Raw genomic sequence first — 22,612 nt, 5'->3', positions numbered from 1 at the left:
TATACTCTCCCCTTGGGTGGCATAGTGCCAGGGGAACGTTTGATGGCACAATCATAGGGCCTATGAGGAGGAAGGCGATCTGCCTCTACTTTGTCAAAGACTCTCACAAGGTCCTGGTATTGAGGTGGTACAATAGTGGAAAGCGGAGGGGACGTAGGAACGTAAGAGAGCAGAGGGGTCTAACTTGATTTATGCATGTAAGTTTACAGGAAGGACTCCAAGATAAAACTTGTCTTTCTCTCCAATCAAGAATTGGGTTATGTTTTTGTAACCATGGAAAACCAAGAACCAAAGGGCAAGAAGGAGAAGAAATGACCTGGGATGATAAATTCTCTTGATGTGTTACACCCACCAATATGATAACAGTCTTCGTTTGGTGTGTTACGTATGGGACTGTTAATGGTCTACCATCTATGGCCTCAACGGCCAAGGGTGTTTTTTTCTTTTCCAAAGGAAGAGAAATAGATGTAGCAAAGGTCTTGTCGATAAAGTTGTCAGCCGAACCAGAGTCAATGAGGGCCATAGTTTTCCCAAATAAGGGTTACAGGCATAAGACACCTGTGCAAATCCGTTTTAGTGGACAGAGACATTACACCCAAGGCCGGTCCTCTGAACAGGCTAAGGCGGTAGAGTTTTCTGGGTGAGATGGGCAGTTGTTGCGTAAATGCCCCTTTTTACCACAATATAGGCACAACCCCTCCCTTCTTCTGTATGTTTTTTCAGCCTCAGAGAGTCTGGTGTTACCTAATTGCATGGGTTCTGAAACAGTAGGGTGCCGGTAAAGTTGGTAATCTAGTTAACATAGGACGAGGAGTGGTTTGTCCTATAGACCTTCTAAATGAAGATGTTTCTGTCTAACCCTTATATCAATGTCTGACATATTCTGTATAAGCTCTGGTAAATCTCTAGCTGCCACTTCGGGAATCGGGAATCGGGAGCCACCTCAAAATGTACTCCCACCTGGTTCAAAAATCTCCTGCATAAAGATGGATCACCGGAGTAACAGAGAGGAGGAGTTAGGTGAATGGATTGAGTGGGATGAGATGTAGGAGGTAGAGAGACAGCACCTTGAGATCTGTTGTCCTCTGCCTCCTGTTGAAGACAAGCATTTCTAGTGAGAATAGTTTGCAAAGCTTGGGCAAACTGATCCATCCTACGGTCTAAACCCTCCATTCTATTTTCATATTCTGCCATTTGTTGCCCCAAGTTTGCAGGGTCCATGGCCCTGTCGTAATGTCAAGGTTGAACTCCCCAACACGTAAAAACTAGAGAACAAAGGAGGCAAGCACAGACAGACATATTACCGGACCTTAAAGTGGCCGGACTTAACGTGAGGAAAATAGAGATATAAGAATAGTCAGACGAGCCAAGGTCAGGGTTAGAGAGGTACGAGCAAGTGATAAACAAAGCCAAGGGTCAAAGGAGCCAGAGATAAGAATAACCAGAAACAAGCCGAAGTCAGAAACCAAAGAAAGACAAGTACATAGAACGCGCTCTCGGGCTACAATAAACCACGACAGGGCAAGGAAGTGATGTCAGAAGGAGGTTAATATAGGGTAAGGTGACATCTGATAGGTAGAGACAGAATGAGGCAGGATATAAATAGATAGTAGTAATAGGCTACTATTACTTTAAGGATTCCCGGGTGTCTCGCTTACCCCTTTCAGCTACCTTCCGTGCATGCGCACGCCCCCGGGCGCGCTCCCAGACGCGCGCGCGACGCCGGCCGGAGGTCCACACAGCCCGGCAGAAGAGGATGAATGGCGGGACCGGAGTGGCGCGGGCCCCGAGGTTTTAAATGCACGCTATAGTGACACCAGATATGAGTGGCAATGTGCACTGGCAGAGGTTGGCAGAGTACACGCTGTAGGCCTGACACCCGCTTGAAGACAACTAACTGCTATTCAATCTATAATAGTGAAAAAAGTTTTTTGGTTTTAAATGCACGCTATTGTGACACCAGATACGAGTGGCAATGTGCACTTGCAGAGGTTTGCAGAGTACACGCTGTAGGCCTGACACACCCGCTTGAAGGACACTGACTGCTATTAGCTTACAGTGAAAAATCTTTTATTCTTTTTAAAGGCACGCTATTTTAACACCAGATATGAGTGGCAAAGTGGACTGGCAGAAGTTGGCAGAGTACACGCTGAAGGCCTGACACCCACTACAAGGACACTGACTGCTATTAGCTTACAGTGAAAAACTTTTTTTCTTTTTAAAGGCACGCTATAGTGACACCAGATATGAGTGGCAAAGTGGACTGGCAGAGGTTGGCAGAGTACACGCTGAAGGCCTGACACCCGCTTGAAGGACACTGACTGCTATTAGCTTACAGTGAAAATCTGTTTTTCTTTTTCAAGGCACGCTATTGTGACACAAGATATGAGTGGCAAAGTGGACTGGCAGAGGTTGGCAGAGTACACGCTGAAGGCCTGACACCCGCTTGAAGGACACTGACTGCTATTAGCTTATAATGAAAAACAGTTTTTCCTTTTAAAGGCACGCTATTGTGACACTAGATATGAGTGGCAAAGTGGACTGGCAGAAGTTGGCAGAGTACACGCTGAAGGCCTGACACCCAGACGCTTGCAGAAAACTAACTATTCAATCTATTACAGTGAAAACATTTTTTTGTTTTTAAATGCAAGCTATTGTGACACCACATATGAGTGGTGGCACTGGGCAAGTTTGCACAGTATCCTGTGAGCTTGACACAGAAGCTGGCAGGCAGGCAGGCAACTGCAATTACATTACACAAAAAAAAAAAAGCAGACTGATGTTCTAGCCCTAAAAAGGGCTTTTTGGGGGTGCTGTCCTTACAGCAGAGATCAGATGAGTCCTTCAGGACTGTAGTGGACACTGAATACCCTAGCCTAGCTATCCATTTCCCTATCAAATGAGCAGCAGCTACACTTTCCCTCCTCTATTTAAGAATGCAGCTTCAGAATGAATCTAAAATGGATGCTGTACAGGAGGTGGGAGGGTCTGGAAGGGAGGGTCTGCTGTTAATTTGCTGGAATGTGTCTGCTGACCGTGACCGCACAGGGTCAAAGTTTACTCAATGATGACGAATAGGGGCGGATCGAACCGTGCATGTGTTCGCCAGGAACTATTCGCCGGCGAACAGTTCGGTACATCACTAATTTCAGAGTCACCTCATCTGGGGTCCTTCCGAAAGGGGGAGAAATATGCTGGAAACTATCCTGGGCTGGAGACACAGGGTTCCAGATTTGCTATTGGAGTGTGTGGGTGTCACGTTGCCCTTCCTGAGAGTGGAGTCATATGGGAATAGGTTTGAGTTTGGAAGGGAGGCTATGGCAGATTTACTGGAAACACCCTTTCTCCACTTCCATGTCGAAGTCACCCTGTGTTTATTAGGGGCACAAGGTGACCAGGAAGCCCAGTCTGGCTTACCCAAAACAGACTTCCACGAATGGATCAGTTATGGGCTCCATGCGCCCAATCGGGACAAACTTACAAACTATGTGAAACTTTGTCGAGGAGTCTGCCAGGATGGATGGACTTTTTGGGACTTGTTACCCGACTAACTCAGGCACAGACCGATTGGAGGTCGGGTACCTGGTTAGTCTACCTTTGGGGAGAAGATATGTGACGGTAGTAACTGTCACTGGTGATGGAAGACAGACACTATGTGTGGTCCCCAGATTCCTTTTGTGTTTTGGTCACCCTGTGCCCATTATTGGTGCAGATTTTTTTGAATGTATTGCTTGTCTGTGCCTCTGCCCCTCCCCCTTTTTCATGTCCTATTGTTTTCCCAGCAGGGCTTTGTTCCAGGGACACTGCCAGACCAGTTTGAACTAGCTACCCTGTCCCTCCTCAATCTCCCATCAGCCCTTGCTATTGTCTGACCCCACCCTTCCTTGTACTATAGTACTCTTATCAATCTATTGCATGTGAAGTATCACTATATCTTATCCTCTGAAACCTAAATATAAATATCTTTGGCACGTGGATCTCATTCCTCACTTTTTGCAGACCTTGTCCACTAACATAGTTACATATTTTAGCCAACATGAGAAGGCAAAAAAAACAGTCTGAAGTGATTCCAATTTTTCAACAAACTAGGAAAAAAATCCTTCTTGACCCCAAAATGGCAGTAAAGATATCTCCTTGGATCAAGAAGCTGTTACCCCATTAATTAGAAATTATATCCCTGTATGTTATGTTTTTAGAAGTATTTATCCAATTGCTGTTTAAACATCTGTATGGACTCTGATAAAAAAAAAACACATTTTCATGCAGAGAATTCAACTTCCTTATAGTTCTTACTGTAAAAAACTTGTTTTGCCTTATATTAAATCTCCTTTCTACCAACCTAAATGCGGGACAACTTTGAGAGATTTGAGGTCATCCTGGTAGGTGTGCCCTGAGATGCATCTTTAGTGATGAGACTTGTAGATACACAAACACACAGATACAAACACTGACACACATGCAGATACAAACAATCAGAAACAGATACACACAAGCAGATACTGACACATAGATATATACAGATACTCAGACAGCCAAATACATACACTGACACATATACAGACACACACAGACTCACTGACACAAAGATACACACTGAAACCCATATAAAGACACACTGACACACACACTGACACACATACAGATACAGATATCTGCACCTCCTCCACTGCTGTCTCCTTTTCTTCTATCTCTCATGCGCAGATCAGTGTTCTTCTTGTAGGAAGTAAAGCCGCTGCGCAAGACCAGGCCCCTGAGGGCACAATGCTGTTGGGTGGGCCACATGATGGGCACCATCAGCATGCGGGCCAAGGTGCAGCCACACCGGCTGCAACAGCGCTAGTTCCAACTCTGCTACCTAATGTGTCTAATGTGTCTAATCTGCTCCTCTCTCTCTTTACTTTAATCCTAAACATTTCCTTGTGACTGCAAGCCTAGAGAGTCCGTGGCACAGTGATCAAGGCTAAATGTCTACACATCAAGGTAAAATGTTCCATCGCCAATGGCTAGTGGTAAAGTGTTGGAGCCCTGTATACACATATAATCTATTAAGAATATACAAACAAAGGGAACAGCGCTAAAATAAACCAATACTATATATCAGGAAAGTAGAAGGCAGCAAACCTAAAAATAGGGTTCCCTCTAACCCCTATAGACAAAGGTAATACACAAGACAAGACAAATGAAGGTTGCGTCAAAGCTGACTATAGTACAGCTAATATGAACAAAGTCCAAAATTATAGTGGTACCAAAGCAAAGTCTTTAGTGGAGTCTGATGGGGCACCAACAGCCTATGTAGAGGAATATTCTCTGTATGGATCAAATGGAGATGGCTTTCCAGGATCCGTATGTAAAAAGAGAAGAAGATAATAGTGAAAATACGTCTAGTAAAAAGGTTGGATAGCAGGAAGAAGGGATCTATGGTAATCCTACTCACGTGTAGTAGAGCTAAACTAGCTCTAGTGTGGGTGGCATACAGCGGTAAAAATCCCAGCTTGTAGGATACGTAGAGAAGTATTGGTCTTTTAATCCGTATGTGGAAGAAAAAGACAGGTGATAGGGCAGTACGTCTAGTAAAGATGTTTTTTACAACAACAGAGTCTAATATAGTCCTACTCACGTGCAGTAGAGCTAGTGTGAATGACATACAACGGTATAATCCCCGCTTGTAGGATACGTGTAGAGTGGTAAGTCTTGTACCAATATGTAGATCATAAGAGAGACAACTGATAGTGCTCGCTGTATAAAATTATATATAAGGAGTATAAATAATAAAATGTGTACTCACATATGATTGAGCAGGCAAACTGCTCAATGACTCGGGCGTGAGTGGTGTAATCCCCACCTAGGATATCTTTGGAGTAATACTCAGCAGGAAGAATAAAATCAGGATACCAAGCAAAAAAATATATATATAATAAATAAAAAAGTAAAATGGCACAATCAAAGAGTGTTAAAAGTAGCCAAAATACCTTTATTTGGAATACAGAATAAAATATTAAAATATCCACAACGCGTTTCACCATGATGGCTTTCTCAAGTGGAGACAAAAAAACATGCTTGGTAGGGTAGGGTTTATATGGGGAGACTGATTTTAAACAGTAAAGAAGTTTGGTGCCCAAATGACATCATCAAAATAAAGTGAATTTTCAAAATACAAAAACAGTTATACATATGTATAGACTAGCGATCAGGGCAACTTCCCCTCAAGTTTTGAATTAAAACGAGGGTTGTAAATAGGGTAAAAACTTTACTTTAGTTGGTCACGTGATCGGCATCCATATTGGAAATCGGGCAGACCACGTGACGTGCCACTGAGGGTATTGGGAAGTTTAGTGAGTAAAGTAGATGGCTAATATTGCTGGGCCGGGGAGAGGGAGTTTGTTGTCATAGATAGAGGGGGGCGTGATGTTCAGAAGGGGGCGGGGTTAGATGCCTTAAGGCATGTTGTATAAATACTTAAACCAGCTGCATTTAAATCCTGCACCAAAAGCAATAACTCTACACTCTGCTGTATGATTTTTTTTTTACCAGTATGGTGCATTGAAATGGTACTGTCACAAGTTATATAATTGGAGATAGCATTTCTCTCTTGGTATTACAGGGGACTCAGGACTAATGGTGCCAAATAATACCTAGCAGCTCCTGCTCCTAAAGTCTACCACTGTAATGTTCCTGCTAAAGCAGACAATAGAAGACAGAATGTGACACTAAAACACATATGTCTGCTTCATTGGTATAGCACAGGGTTTACACATCCTTATTAGTAAGTACTCATGCATATACATTTTCTGAGGGGAGGGTGCAGGAAGGTAATTTCGAAAATACTGTGCATGGAGCTTTCAGACACATTGCTATGCAACTGTAGTAGAATATATGTGCAAGAGCATTACTGCAACAATGTACTCTCTAGGGATATTTGAATAATGAGGGATTTCTTGCATATAACTGAGTAGCCAATAAAAAGATTTCTATCACCTAATTATGCATGAATCCACAAAGCCTGAAAAATATAATAGAATATTCATGCATTTGCAAACATGATGGCTCAGGACTAAATATAATAATTTTTCTACAGGCGTGTATTAATTCTGGCTCATTGGACCAAAAATAATTTTTACTGTATAAAGGTTAATATTCCAAAATTGTGAAAGGCTTAGAATAATTTAAATGGACACTATAGTCACCAGAACAACTACAGCTTAATGTAGTTGTTCTGGTGAGTATAATAGCTCCCTTCAGGCATTTTCATGCAAACACTGTATTTTCAGAGAAAAGGCAGTGTTTATGTGCCCCTAGGGACACCTCCAAGTGGTCACTCCTTAGATGGCACAGTAAGCAGCCCTGCCGTTCAGCTTCCCTACACTCTGCATGGAGATGCTGAATTTTTCTCATAGAGATGCATTGATTCAATGCATCTCTATGAGGAGGTCTTGATTGGCCAAAACAGCATTTGTCCCCGCCCTCATGCCAATTTTAGCCAACCCAATACTTTCCCTATGGAAAAGCATTGGTTTGGCTAAAAATAGGCCATTTTGATGATGTCACAAAAGGGGGCGGAGGCAGCACCGGCAGACCAGCGCAGTGCTGGAAATAAGGCGAGTTGTATACTCTTATAGGAGGGTAGGGGGGGCAAGCCACCTAAATGATGAGTTTAGCACTATAGGGTCAGGAATACATGTTTGTGTTCCTGACCCTATAGTGATCCTTTAATATCTTTACAGTAGTGTGGAAATCAAAATTAACTTACATTTGTAGTTGAGAAAACTGTTTTGATTATTTTAGTCAAGAAAACAATTATGTTAATTTATATGTGTATAGTTACTAATTCAACAATGACTATTCCCTTTTGTGCAATGAAGTTAAATTAGTAATTGCTTTGTAATTCACTCAGTTTTCTAAATGATGCCAAAGTACTCCCATAGGCTTTTGGTGAGGCCCTTCCCCCCTTCCACAAAATATTTTCAAAGGTTAGTTTAACCCCTTAACCCCTTAAGGACGTAGGACGGTTCAGGACCGTGATCGGCATTTTTCCATTGCCGACCATCGCAAAAAGGACCGGACTGTTTTTGCGATGTTGTACATTTGCGACCAGGCATCTTTTTACACTTTTGTGGTGTTTGTGTTTAGCTGTAATTTTCCGCTCTCTCATTTACTGTTCCCATACAAATTATATATTGTTTTTTTTCAGGACAAAAGGGTCTTTCTTTACATACCATTATTTATATAATCTCATGTAATTCAATTTTTTACAAATTAAAAAATATGATGAAAAATTGAAAAAAATACATGTTTTTTGACTTTTATGTGAAAAATCTTTTACTCATCTACAAAACAGAATGAAAAAAACTGCTAAATAGATTCAAAATGTTGTCCTGAGTTTAAAAATACCCAGTGTTTACATGCTTTTTGCTATTTTTTTTGCATGTTATAGGGCTATAAGTACAAGTAGGATATTGCGGTTTCAAAACATACATTTTTAAAATGTATCAATAGTGACATTGTAACACTATTATCTGTCATAAATCGCTGAATAACACCCCACATGTACATATTTTTTTTAAAGTAGACAACCCAGGGTATTCAATATGGGGTATGTCCAGACTTTTTTAGTAGCCACTTAGTCGCAAACACTGGCCAAAGTTAGCGTTCATATTTGTTTTTTCAATGTAAAAATATTTGACCCATGTATTTGACCCTGTAACTTTCAAAAACGCTATAAAACCTGTACATGGGTGGTACTGTTATACTCCGGAGACTTTGCTGAACACAAATATTAGTGTTTAAAAACTGGAAAATGTATCACAAACAATTATATCATCAGTAAAAGTGCTGTTTGTGTGTGAAAAATGCAAAAAAGTCACTTTCACTGACAATATCATCGCTGTGATATGTTTTACTGTTTTGACTAATATTTGTGTTCAGCGAAGTCTCCCGAGTAAAACAGTACCCCCCATGTACAGGTTTTAGGGTGTCATAGAACGTTACAGGGTAAAATACAGTGATAGCAAATTAAATTCTCTGGACTTTCGGCTTGGGTTGGCAGGCAGGTCCCTTAAATTGCAATCAATAAAATAACTTAATTATGTAAAAATATTACATAAATACGCACGTAGAATTTAAATATATATGCATATTTATATATTTGAAGTCTACGTGTATATTTATATAATTATTTATGTAATTTTGTATATGGACATATGAATAGTTTGTATTCTTTTTATTTATTTATATATACATAGATATATATACAATTTCATTCTAAGTGTATTTTGATATAAATATATACATATATTAATATCAAAATACAGTTAGAATAAAATTTCGTAGAGATATATATATTTTTTAAATTTTTATTATTATTTTTACATGTTTAATTTAATTTAAATTACTTATTATTTGTATTTTGTAATAATATATATATACAATATATATAGTTATTATATATATTATATATATACGTGTGTAATTTAATTATAAGTGTATTTTTATATTAATATATGTAAATATTAATTTAAAAATACACTTAGTATGATATTATATATGATATATAGACATATATTATATAGGTATAATATATGTCTATTTATCATTTATATATATACACATATATAATTATTTTTTTTTTTATTAACTTTAACTTTATTTTTTCTTTGATTTTACAGTTGCAGGGAGACTGCCTGTCAGCACAGACAGTCCCCCTGCAGGCAGACACATGGACACCTATTGTGACCATGTGGTCGCCCTGTTGAGCGATCACATGGCCCCAGGGGTCCTAATCTGCCATGGGGAGACTGTCTGGGCTGCAGGCAGTCTCCCCACAACGGGAGCACCGCCGATCGCCACCGGGGGAACGACGGCGATCGCGTAAGTAAATCTTAAAGTTAGGACGGTTCAGGACCGTCAGCGGTCGGCAATGGAAAAATGCCGATGACGGTCCTGAACCGTCCTCCATCTTTAAGGGGTTAACTTACTTTTACTCCCTCACCACACTGGTGTTGCAACAGCTGCCCCAACTTCCTGGCTGAGGTTATCAAGATGATGATCCCAGGCAATCCAATGTTTACCTATAGGGAAAGGATTTCTACAGTTGAAAGGGTTTCCGGTATGTATACACTATTGAACATATTTTCCTGTTCCTAGAACATTACCTCTCCTGCCATATTAAGTACCGAAATCAATTTGTAAAGGTAATTTGGGCAACCAAGAGAGCAGGAAAGAAGTAGAATATAACTGTGCAGACATGCAAAAAAATCTACAATGTTTCCTGGCATTGTAGCTAAACAATATCATTTTTGCAATGCCAATTCTGAGCTACTAAAATTAGATTGTTATATTTTTGGATTAAAACCTTATGGACACAACTTTGGTTCATTTTCCAGGTTGTTGTAGAGGTTGTTTTGTACTTAACCCCTTAAGGATGGAGGCAATTGTACTAGTTCTGACCAAAAGAAAACGTAGCATTTGAGATAGCAATAATTATTATGGATATATATGGAACAATTTAATATCAATTAGATAAGGTAAAACTGGCTTTGCGCAGTGTGGAAATACTTTGTCTGATTCAGGCTCTCTAACACTGTGGCGTGTCCCCTTTCTTTTACACTCACTACATTCACATTTTCTCTGCCCCAGACTGCATACCAAGAGCTTCTGCATGCTAGTAAGAAGGTAAGAAGGGGAGTGCACAAGTGAGTGCACAAGTGAGTGCTAGGGGACAGTCCTCAGAAAGCAAAGAATGAATGTATGATTAGATGCTTTTGCACCAAGCTCAGGGTGCTGTCTGCATGGAACGCCCTAAATTTGCCAACCTGCATAATTGGCAGGCAGCCTGACATGCATTCATGACAAGTTGACCTTATGATTCTTCTGGCAGAACCACTCCCTTTCTGAACACGTCCTTTGGACAGTGCCAGCTATGTGATTCGCATCACTGACCCACCCTTTTACCCCGCCCATCCACATCTTATATACAGGATGCTGCTGCTAGGAGGTATGGATATGCTTACGAGATTATCATAAGGTTTTCTTATAGCTGCATCCTGTGAGATTCCCTTTGTCACCACATCCACCAGATATATGATGCTTGGGAGGTATGACTGTTTTTGAGTTTTCTGTCTATAAGATCAGTAATTAGGCACTGTGTCATTTTGAAGCAACTGTATTTTGGTATACTTGTCTTACATTAGGATCAATGACAACATGTCTTAACATCCACTTAAAGTTGTTTCCAGTGCTCCTGTCGGTAGAAGCTTTATAGATACAACATAGTACTAAACTTCGTCTCACACTAGAATCAATGACCTAGGCCAGGGGTAGGCAACCTACGGCACTAGTGCCATGCACGGCACTCGAGGTGTCTTTGCACGGCACTCGAGGCTGCTAGAACCAAACACGCTCTGGCCTATCAGGAGTCCCAGTAAAACTTCAGATATCTGCTAATACGAAGAGGTGGTGAAGGACAATCCTCAATTTATGCATGGCAGCACATAGAGATCACTTCACAGCACATCTGAGATCACTTCCTCCCAGCACTTGTGAATGGGAATCCACACTGTAGTAGAGAAGCCCGCAGCTGGTGTTGCAGCTCCTGTCCTTGACCTGTACCTGGCCAGCCTGGTCCCCACTGGAACCCAGGGAAGTCACCCACACTGCTAGATATACACAGAAATGCAGAATAACAGCCCACACACAAACATACACACAATCCCCACAAACGCAACACCACAAACAATCCACACACATGCACACAACCCTACATGCAGGCTCTCACATGCAATACCCCAAACAGCCCCCAGACACTACCAAACACACAATGTGACATATCCATCCACACACAATTCCACAAGCAGCCCTCATACACAGCCCACATTCATATGTATCATACACGATACCATAAACTACTAATGAACATATACAATATAATAGCTCACATACGCACAAATACCACGATACAAAGCAATTACAGTAAAAATAACAAGCAGAATACGGCAGCATACACACCTCAATTTACAAAAATAGGATCGGCACGCTACGGGACATCACAATCCTATATCGGCACAGTGCTGCTAAAAGGTTGCCTACCCCTGACCTAGGCTATATCCCACTCCAACCCTGGCACAGCAAGGGTAAACACACTGTATCAATGCTGGTCTGTCTCCATCAGTAAATGAAGTCAAAGTGTCTAAAATAATTCTGCTTGGAATGTTTTAATGTTTTCTTTCTCCTCCTTGTTACCATTGGATCAGTTGTTATTTTTTTCTGTGAATAAAATCAATATTTACTGGCTACCCCATAACCATTATTCATCGTTTGTGTTACCTCTTCATTGGACTAGAGATGCAGCCCACTTTATTACCTTTACCTTTAACTATTGCAATTGCAATTTTTTTTACACTACTAATTTTAAGAGGTTTATAGCATACACCAGCTATGTATCTTATTTCTACTATCCACCTTATGACTAATTTGCTCCTGTGCACTTTCTTTAATACATATTGTCCTAAATGTTACATTACTCAAAAATAAATAATACATAAAATTCAATAATAATCATAATAATAATGTTAAAATATATAGTTATATAATAACAACTATTATTATTATTATTACTATTATACTTTATAGAGTGCAAAAGGAGTACTTAAAGGAAGGCAAACTAGGGGAAAGTATGACAGTATGGCTTTCCAGAGGCTTAGTGCAGCATAAGGGAAGTCCTGCAGTCTAACTTTTATATAGAAGATATAAAAGACGCAAGGAGCAGGTCATTGCTAGATCTTAGGTGTTGGGCTGGTATTTTTTGGTACTTTGTAAAGAACATAGTTGGGAGTAGCGTTGGTAAGGGCTGTTTGTCCATTTTAGACAACCCAGGGTATTCATCTAAGTATATTTTGACACTTTCAATGCATCCATTTTACCACCAGTCTTTGCCAAACTTCACATAGATAGTTTTTGTTTTTTTCCATACATTGCAATTCAGGTATAAACTTACAGATCCTGTTATGTCTTGCTGCCAAAAAACACACTAATATATGTTCAGCAACATCTCCCGAGTACAGTGATACCACCCATGCATAGGCTTGTTGAGTTATTTGGGGGCTAAAAGGCCCAATTTGGTAGGTGCGCATATCCATTTTCCAACTTGGAATTTTGACATGTAGTCAACCTGCGCACATGTCCTATTTGGGACATTTGTAAGGCCGGCCAATGTATTTTACCCCCACCAAACCATATATTTTTGGTAAGTAGAAACCCTAGGGTATTTCAAATGGTGGTTTTTTAACACTTTCCATGCACTTATTCTACCACCAGACTTTGTCAAACATTTAGGTAGTCCTTTTTTGTGTGTTTTTTTTTCACACTCATTGTACTTTAGGCATGAATTAACAGATCGTGTTATGTGTCACTGCCAAAAAACATGCCAATATGTGTTCAGAAACATCTCCTGAGTACAGTGATACCACCCATGCATAGGCTTGTCAGATTGTTTGGGGGCTAAAAGGCCCAATTTGGCAGGTGCGCATATCCATTTTTCAACTTGGAATTTTGACATGTAGTAAACCGGCGCCTCTGTCCTATTTGGGCCAATTTATTTTACCCCCATCAAACCATATATTTTTGAAAAGTAGACAACTCAGGGTATTTTGAATGGTGGTAGTTTAATACTTTTCATGCAATAATTCTACCACTAGCCTTTGGCAAACATTTGGGTAGTAATTTTCTTTGTGTGTTTTTTACACATACATTGTACTTTAGGCATGAATTAACAGGTCCTGTTATGTATCACTGCCAAACAACACCCCAATATGTGTTCAGCAACATCTACTGAGTACAGTGATATCACCCATGCATAGGTTTGCTGGGTTGTTTGGGGGCTAAAAGGCCACAATCGAGACTTGTACATATCAGTTTTTCAACTTGATATATAGGTATGCTTGGCCTATCTTCAGTTTGGCATATTTTTGCATCCCCCAGTTAATGTTAACATCATGAAAGTTAATATTTTTATAAAGTAGACATTCCTCGTATTGTATATGAGGTGTTTTCACATCCGTCCCCCAACCATTGTGCTAAACAAATTTCAGAGAACGTGCATGGTGGTAATTTTTGAATTCTGCTTTTTATGCACACGTCATCTGGTTTTGGCCAGCCAGTTATATGTTACTACCATAAAACTTTTTTAACCAAATGTGCAGGTATCAAATGCACCTTTAGCAGCATTCTCTAAACTAACTCCTGCAAAAAGAATCTAACTGGAGATTTGGGGGAAGGAAACTGACTAACTAAAATGTGCTGCTTTCAAAAGAAAAAAAACAGTGCAAAGGGGTGTCTGTCCTTTTCCCTTTTTTATAACAGACCCAGCAACATTTCAGGGGATTTGTTTTTTTTTTTGCAGTTGGCGGTATCTTAAAAATAAAATGTCTGGACTCCTCTGGCACCGTTGTTGGAACTTGACCATCTCCATAAATTATTGTGGAAATCAGCTTGAACTGAAATTGGAGAAAGGTGGTTCTTTCTGGATTCATTTTTTTAAAGAGTAAAAATGAATTATGTGTCGCTACTTGCATCAGGTAGATAGCCACCTTTTTATACCAGGCTTTTGTCTTTCTTAAGATAAGATATGGCTGCATCAGCTGATCAGCCACATAAACACCCCCATGTGCATTTTATAAGTCCTGATGCAAACAGGTTTGGTCTGTACTCTGCCTTGGACCGTGACGTCTGACATGCTTTTATCATGGATGGTGGTTAGTATATTAACATCCTTTCTGTCATTAAATTTTATTGCAAGCACTTTAGCTTTGTGCAGACCTTTACATTCACTTTTTTTTTTTTTTTATTTGGCCTCTGTAAAAGGTCTGGGGAAATCCTTGGCATATCTTCTCACAATGCCACAGGCCAGTATCTAGAAACCCTAAACAAACGGACATTGCTATAAAAATTGTCCACATAAAGGTGGTAACCCTTATTGAACAAGGGGATCAGTAAGTCAAAAACAAGTTTCCCACTTGTCCCCAGAGAGTCAGTACAGCCAGGAGGGTCCAGTTGACCATCTTTCCCCTCATATATACGAAAGGCAAATGTATAGCCACTTTCGCTCTCGCACAGTTTGTAGAATTTTACGCCATACCTAAAGCGCTTTGAGAGGATGTATTGTTTGAATCCTAATCTCCCTTTATTTTTCATTAACGATTCATCAATATATACATTTTTTTGAGGAGTATAAACTTCAGTAAATTTGTGCTGAAGATGGTCTACCAGTGGGCATATTTTATGAAGCCTATCATATTGAGTGTGATCTCTGGGGTGACAGAGGGTATTTTCATTGAAATGTAAGTATCTTAGCAGCAGCTCATATATTGTTCTAGACATGGTTTGAGAGTACACTGGACTAGAACAGATTGGGTTGGTGCTCCAGTAATAGATGGCTTCTTTATAATCCCCATGAGAATTGTAAGAGCCCAGAATTTTTTAAGTTCAGCGACATCTGTGGGATGCCAAGCACGCTCCTCCCTGACTGCATAGCTATCTGGATTGGTATCAATAAATTGGGTAGCATATAAATTAGTCTGGGGAGCAATCTCCTCCCAGATGGTATCCCCTAAAAATAGCTCCATATATTGCATAGGGGAGAAGTCATCCACATTGACATTAATGCCTGTGTTGGCACTAAAAGGGGGGATTTTGGGCTCAGCTAACTGTGTAGAAACCCGTTCCTCCTCCACATTCGGCGTAGCAGAGAAAGCACAGCTTCTTTTTGCAGCTGGCTCACACACAGATGACATGTCACTAGATGTGTCAGAAAACTGACCTGGGTCAAAATCGGACGCAGTGTCAGTGGCGTCAGAGTATGACTAACACAGAGTTACTAACACACAATTTTTTTTGTTATTTTATACTAAAAACAGACTAAAACTGATAAAAACAGACTAAATGAGACTAAAACTTCCGTTAGCAGCAATCTGTAAACTAACTCCTGCAAAAAGAATCTAACTGGAGATTTGGGGGAAGGATACTGACTAACAGAAATGTGCTACTTTCAAAATAAATAAAAATAAATAAATCAGGAACAAGTATTGTACAAATTTATTTTCTGTGTGGTAGACCTTAAAACATGCTCCAATACACAGTCCAGGTTTTGTAGGGCAATCGGGACAGTGAAAAGGGGTGTCTGTCCTTTTCCCTTTTTTATAACAGACCTGGCAACGTTTCTGGGGATTTCTATTTTTTGGTGTTGGTGTAAGGGGGGGGGGGGGGGAGGGGGGGAGGGGAGGGAGGAGAGGGCGTAAGAAGAAGAGGGGAGGGGGGCGTAAGAAGAAGAGGGGAGGGGGGAGTAAGACGAAGGCGGAGGGGGAGTAAGAAGAAGGGGGAAGGACTGCGTAAGAAGAAGGGGGAGGGACTGAGTAAGAAGAAGGGTGAGGGACTGAGTAAGAAGAAGAGGGGAGGGCGGAGTAAGAAGAAGAGAGAACAGGGGAGTAAGAAGAAGAGGGGGGAGTAAGAAGAAGATGGAGGAGGGTGGGGGAGTAAGAAGAACACAGGGAGGGGGAGTGAGGTGAAGGGGAGATGAGGAGAACACGGGTAGGGGGGAGGTGAGAAGAACACAGGAAGGGGGAGAGTGAGAAAAACACAGGGAGAGGGGGTGAGGAAGACACAGGGAGAGGGGGTGAGGAAGACACAGGGAGGGGGAGGTGAGGAAGACACAGGGAGGGGGAGGTGAGGAAGACACGGGAGGGTGGAGGTGAGGAAGACACAGGTAAGGGGGAGGTGAGGAAGACACAGGGAAGGGGGAGGTGAGAAGAACACAGGAAGTGGGGAGGTGATAAGAACACGGGGAGGGGGGGAGTAAGAAGAAGAGGGGAGGAGTAAGAAGAAGACAGGGAGGAGGGTGGGGGAGTAAGAAGAACCCGGGGGTGAGTAGAAGGGAAGATAAGAACACGGGTAGGGGAGAGTGAGAAGAACACAGGGAGGGGGAGGTGAGAAGAACATGGGGAGGGGGAGTAAGAACAAGACAGGGAGGAGGGTGGGGGAGTAAGAAGAACCCAGGGGGTGAGGAGAAGGGTAGATGAGAACACGGGTAGGGGAGAGTGAGAAGAACACAGGGAGGGGGGAGGTGAGGAAGACACCGGGAGGGGGAGTAAGAAGAACACAGGGAGGGAGGCTGTGAGAAGAATATGGGGGAGAGTGAGAACACAGGGAGGGTAGGGGTGAGAAGAACATTGGAGATGGGGTGTGGAGAAGGGGAGGTGAGGTTAACACAGGGAGGGTGGGGGTGAGAAGAACATGGGGAGGGTGGATGGGTGTGAGAAGTGACCACTAGGGGAGGGTGGTGGGGAGAGGAGAGACCACTAAAGGGCAGGGGAGAGCTCTAAAGGACAGAAGGGAGAGCTCTATAGGACAGGGGGCAGGACAGGGAGCTCTTTCGCACTATGTGCTCACACACACAATCCAGAGATCCTGTTCTACACCAGACCAGTGCAGCCAAACTGCAGCCAGAGGCCATCACCATCCTCATCTGGTTGTAAGTAGGCAATCTAGTATATTATTAGTGACACTAATCTCTAATTTACCTCACATTAAAGGGACACTATAGTCCCCAGAACCACAGCAGCTTAATGAAGTGGTTCCGGTGTCTATAGCCTGTCCCTGCAGGCTTTTTAATGTAAACACACTCTGTGTGCAGCACTGGCGATAGTTCATATGGCAGATCATATGGGTGGGGCATTGTGATGTCACATGGAGGAGGTGCGGGGGGCAGATTTTTATTTTGCCTAGGGCGGCAAAAATCCTTGCACCGGCTCTGACTATACCAACATAACCAATCTGGCGAATTTCAAAGTGAAAAAACTGAAAAATATAACGTGCTGTATTTGACCCTGTAACTTCCCACAACACCATAAAACCTGCACATAGGGAGTACTGTTTTACACGTGAGACATTGCTGAATACAAATATGTGTATTTTATTGCAGTAAAAGCAAACAGTATTATGAAATTCACAGTTAGAATGTCACGTAGAACTAACATTTTTTTTTATTCTTATTTTCTCCCACTTTTTAATAGTTTATTCATATTCAATTATGTTTCATACCTAAATATTTGATGTTAAATGAAAGCCCTGTTTCTTCTGAATAAAATGATCTATAATAAGTATGGGTGCAATTAATATTAATATTATAGACATATAGCGCAAATTCAAGTTTTTGTTTACGTTTTGTTTTGATTACAACATGTACATTTGGCTCAGTCCTTCAGGGGTTATGGGGTTAACAGTGATAGTGTTATGTTTCCTGTGTTGTCACAATGATAACATTCAGTACTGTGTTTTTACCTTGTTTCAGTAGCTATCTTCAAATATCACTGAGACTTAGGTTCCTCAGTAACAACTCAAAATGAGTTCCACCATCACTCAGAGAGCTAAAAATTCCAGGGGGACATATCCTGCAGATCTTAAAGCTGCAGTCATCTCAGATAGATAAATCAGAAATTGCAGTAGAGCTTAATGGGGGTGAGAAGATCTCATTCATGGATATATTGACCTTTAGGGAGCGGGGAGGGGGAGAGTGAGCAGTTTGTGTCCATGGTGTGGTGGTGTGGGCTGAGTGTTGGGGTCAGAAGCCAGAGTACAGGGGAGGACAGGAAGAAAACTTGTTTTTCCAGCAGTTTAGATGTTAGTGGAAGAAGTGAGTTACATAGGCTAAAATGAAACCGTCTTAAAGCGTGACCTTGTGTCCGAAATATAGTCCTGTTTTGAATTGATTTTTAGACAATAGATTGTATTGGCCTGGATATATTTGTATAATGCTATTATATCCACACTGAGGTAAAGAGGTTTAAGTTGTTAACCTTTCTTCATAACTAGAATGTTCCTTTTTGTTAATTTTGTATCCTCTTCTGCACTTTTTCTGGTTACATAATTTCCTTCTTTAGAAAAGGTGTCTAAAATTTCACAGCATATTTAACCCCTTAAGGACCAAACTTCTGGAATAAAAGGAAATCATGACATGTCACACATGTCATGTGTCCTTAAGGGGTTAAGGCGTGGTCTTACCAGTGATTTATAAAGAAGCCAATTTATATTCTTATCCCGAGAATTAATACCCATTTTTATACATGATAATACCTTACTCGCCTTAGCCACTGCTGATTGACATTGCGCATTGTTGCCTAGTTTATTGTCTATAACAATTTAAAAATTCTTCTTGTGACAAACTCCCCTTCCTACGTGAGTTTGCCACAAGCTCCTGGAGGAGCCTGCTTGCCAGCCTCCTGCCCACAGACTATGGGCCCTGCAGGGAAACATGTAAAAGACTATTTATCTGGCTTGGTTCGTGTGTTTCCCCTATGCTGTTCAGGAACTGAACAACCACTTTAACTATGGACCACCCATGAGCTTGTTAAGCCTTGTGGATACATTATAGCAATCCTAACCACAGTGTTCTAATTGTTTGTCTTGGTGGCCGCAATTTGTATAAATGACCACGAGGTGGTGGCGATCTTGTTCGCATGAACACAGGCAGTGGTGTTTAGTCATTGAGTTCATGCAAACAAGATATGTCCGGGAGTTTCAGTGCATATTTTTGGACACTGAAACTCCTGGACACCGCTGGACTTCCATGATCGCCTGTGTTCAGTTTTATATAACTTAGAAGAACACTGTTCAGTGGGATCATGCATGGATAAAGGGAACAAGCTCCCTGGTATGGCAATGGATTCTGTTCTGTAGTTTGTTCTCTTTTAAAACTACCGAACTTGAGCGACTGCTACCACTTTCCCCCAGGAACTTATTTGGGCATAGGACCATGTGTGCGGTCAGTCAAATTATGACTTCCAGAAAAATCTCAAACCCCTGAAACGTTCTGGGTGATTTTTGGATATATTCCTGAATCAATTATCAGCAAACACTGGATACCAAAACAAGCCACGTGAGTATAGTTAAGGTAGAGATAAAAACAGGTTGCGCCAAATGTTGGCGTAGAGATGTTAAACAACTTATATTAAAAATAAGTAAAATTGTATTTACAAAATAGTCCCAAATTTAATTGATAGCAGAATTCTCTATAGTGTAGTACAACAGGTATTGTAGTGTGTTCACCAGCTTATGCAGTTTCTGTGATATGAAATGACAAGGACGTCAAAATAGTGTAATATTGCATATGACAAAGGTGAGGTATAGAAAATGCACTCACAAACAATGAGCTATATATTAGCTCTCCAGTGTCTGACAATACAATCCTTGATGTGTAATAGGTAATCACTAAGAATATTTTCAGGATCACAGGTATGTATAGTGACACCTTCACAACATGTGCGGCTCACATAAAATATAAAAGTAGAGAGAAGTCCAATTGTATAATCCAATAAAGCATCCAAAGGTCAATTAAAAGAAGATACAAATACACTCACAAAGAGCTTCCAATTGAGCTCTTAGTCAAAGCATGAAGCAGTATAATCACTGCTCACAGATGTTCCTTTTGGTGAGTACTCTCTGTTTGAAGTGAAAATATAGCTTAAAAATGTCTGTATAATATACTTACATTTAAAGGAGCAAACAGTGTGGGTGGTACAATTCCCACCTAGGATATGTAAGGACAAAGTGATAAGGTGCAGTAATGCCAGCTGTTTTTGGGGGGCTGATTAAGATAGTTAAGATAAAATAAAATGTAAAAAAGGAGGACCAAAGTAAAAACTTTTTAATTACAAAATAAGCAATAAAAAATGAATAATAAAATGCTTTACAATCTCAAATCACAATGCGTTTTGCCTCTTGGGTTTTCTCAAGTGACAGTCTGTCACTTGTTCACCATATGCTAACTGTAACTCTATTAATTTGCTCATCAAACTCCTTACATCTGCAAGTAGGTATTCCACTCCTTGGACATTATTTAAGTTTTACGTATTCTCTAAATGTCATAGTACATGGAGCTTTGTTTGTCCTTCATCTACATTTCTACATTAAAGCCTCATCCAACTATCCTGACTAGGGGGACAGGGGCTGAGGAGGGGGGACAGGGGCTGAGGTAGGGGACAGGGGCTGAGGAGGGGGGACAGGGGCTGAGGTAGGGGACAGGGGCTGAGGTAGGAGCTGACGAAGGGGAGGTGGGGACAGGGGCTGAGGTGTGGACAGGGGCTGAGGTGGGGTGGGGTGGGCTGAGGTGGGGACTAAGGCTGAGGTGGGGACAGGGGCTGAGGAGGGGACAGGGGCTGACTAAGGGGACAGGGGCTGAGGAGGGGTCAGGGGCTGACTAAGGGGACAGGGGCTGAGGAGGGGGGGCAGGGCTGAGGAAGAGTGACAGGGGCTGAGGAAGAGTGACAGGGGCTGAGGAAGGGTGACAGGGGCTGAGGAGAGGACAGGGGCTGAGGAGGGGGCAGGAGCTGACTAAGGGGACAGGGCTGAGGAGGGGAATAAAAAAAACACTAAAGTGTATTTCCCCCCTCCCTGAGTCTTACCTTAGGCCTGGGAGGGGTGGACAGCAGCCAACAGGAGCAGCAACCAGCAGCAGCCAGTGAAGTCGTCCTCTCCTGATGATGTGAGGAGAAGAGGCCATGACTTCCTCTGCTCTTCTCCCAAACTCCCCAGCGGTCCTGTAAGAAAAGCAGTGGAAGTCACGCCCCCTCCTCCTGACATCATCAGGAGAGGCCGGCCGACTCCACTAAAAAAAACCAAAAAACCAAAAATCAAAAATAAAGTGCGCTGTGCCTTTAAGACCAATATTAGTGAATAATTCACACAAATATTAAATAACAATAATAATAATAATAACTCTACAAATGTATTATAATGTGCACTGTGCTCGAATACTATAGATCAATTCAAGTGATATAAATATCACATACATATGTGATATCTTAAAAGTGCATTAGTGTCAGACCACATAAGTGCTAATTGAAAAATAAACTCACTTTTAAAAGTTGCTTCTGTTGACAATTCAGTGATATACTCAAAGAAAACAGAAAAAAACTCATAGGGCAATATGCATAAGATTTAAAATATTGAAATTATAAATCAAAACACTCACAAGAGTAGAGCAATTTAGTCTGCTCTGAACTGTATGGGCATCTCGGTATATAGAGGCTTGATGGCAGTAAAATCCTTTATTTAGACACTTCAATCATTTAAAAGCAGTTGTCTGGCTGTATGTCCTTCTCCTCACCGGTGTGATATAGTCCAAAACAATTTCGTGGGTCCTTTCCAGGCTCTCAGGGCTACTGTCTCTCACACTTGTTCCGGGAGGCGGGGCTTACGGCCGTTGGACGTAATGACATCAGGGCGTGATGACGCGTTTCGCCGACGTGCTCGGCTTCATCAGATCTGCCCACTAATCCATCACAGTCTCTTTTAAAGCTTTTACACAGGGCGTGTTTACCCAAAACAGTCCGAAAATGCTGTCCTTTGGTTGGTTACTCTGACCAACTCATTAGCATTTCTAATAGTCAAACGTTATCGTACATACTCAGTATAGCAAGGGGATTATTCACTAAATGTCTAAAAAAATTTCACATATATACCTTATGGATTACAAAAACAATATATATATATATATACACTCTATATTATACTATCTATTTCCACAGTACCTACTTTTTAATAGAGGAAGAAAGGAATAAAATTAAATTAT

Source organism: Pelobates fuscus, chromosome 6 (assembly GCF_036172605.1).
Source record: "Pelobates fuscus isolate aPelFus1 chromosome 6, aPelFus1.pri, whole genome shotgun sequence".
Classification (NCBI taxonomy): domain Eukaryota; kingdom Metazoa; phylum Chordata; class Amphibia; order Anura; family Pelobatidae; genus Pelobates; species Pelobates fuscus.
Note: the sequence above shows the minus strand (reverse complement) of the source record.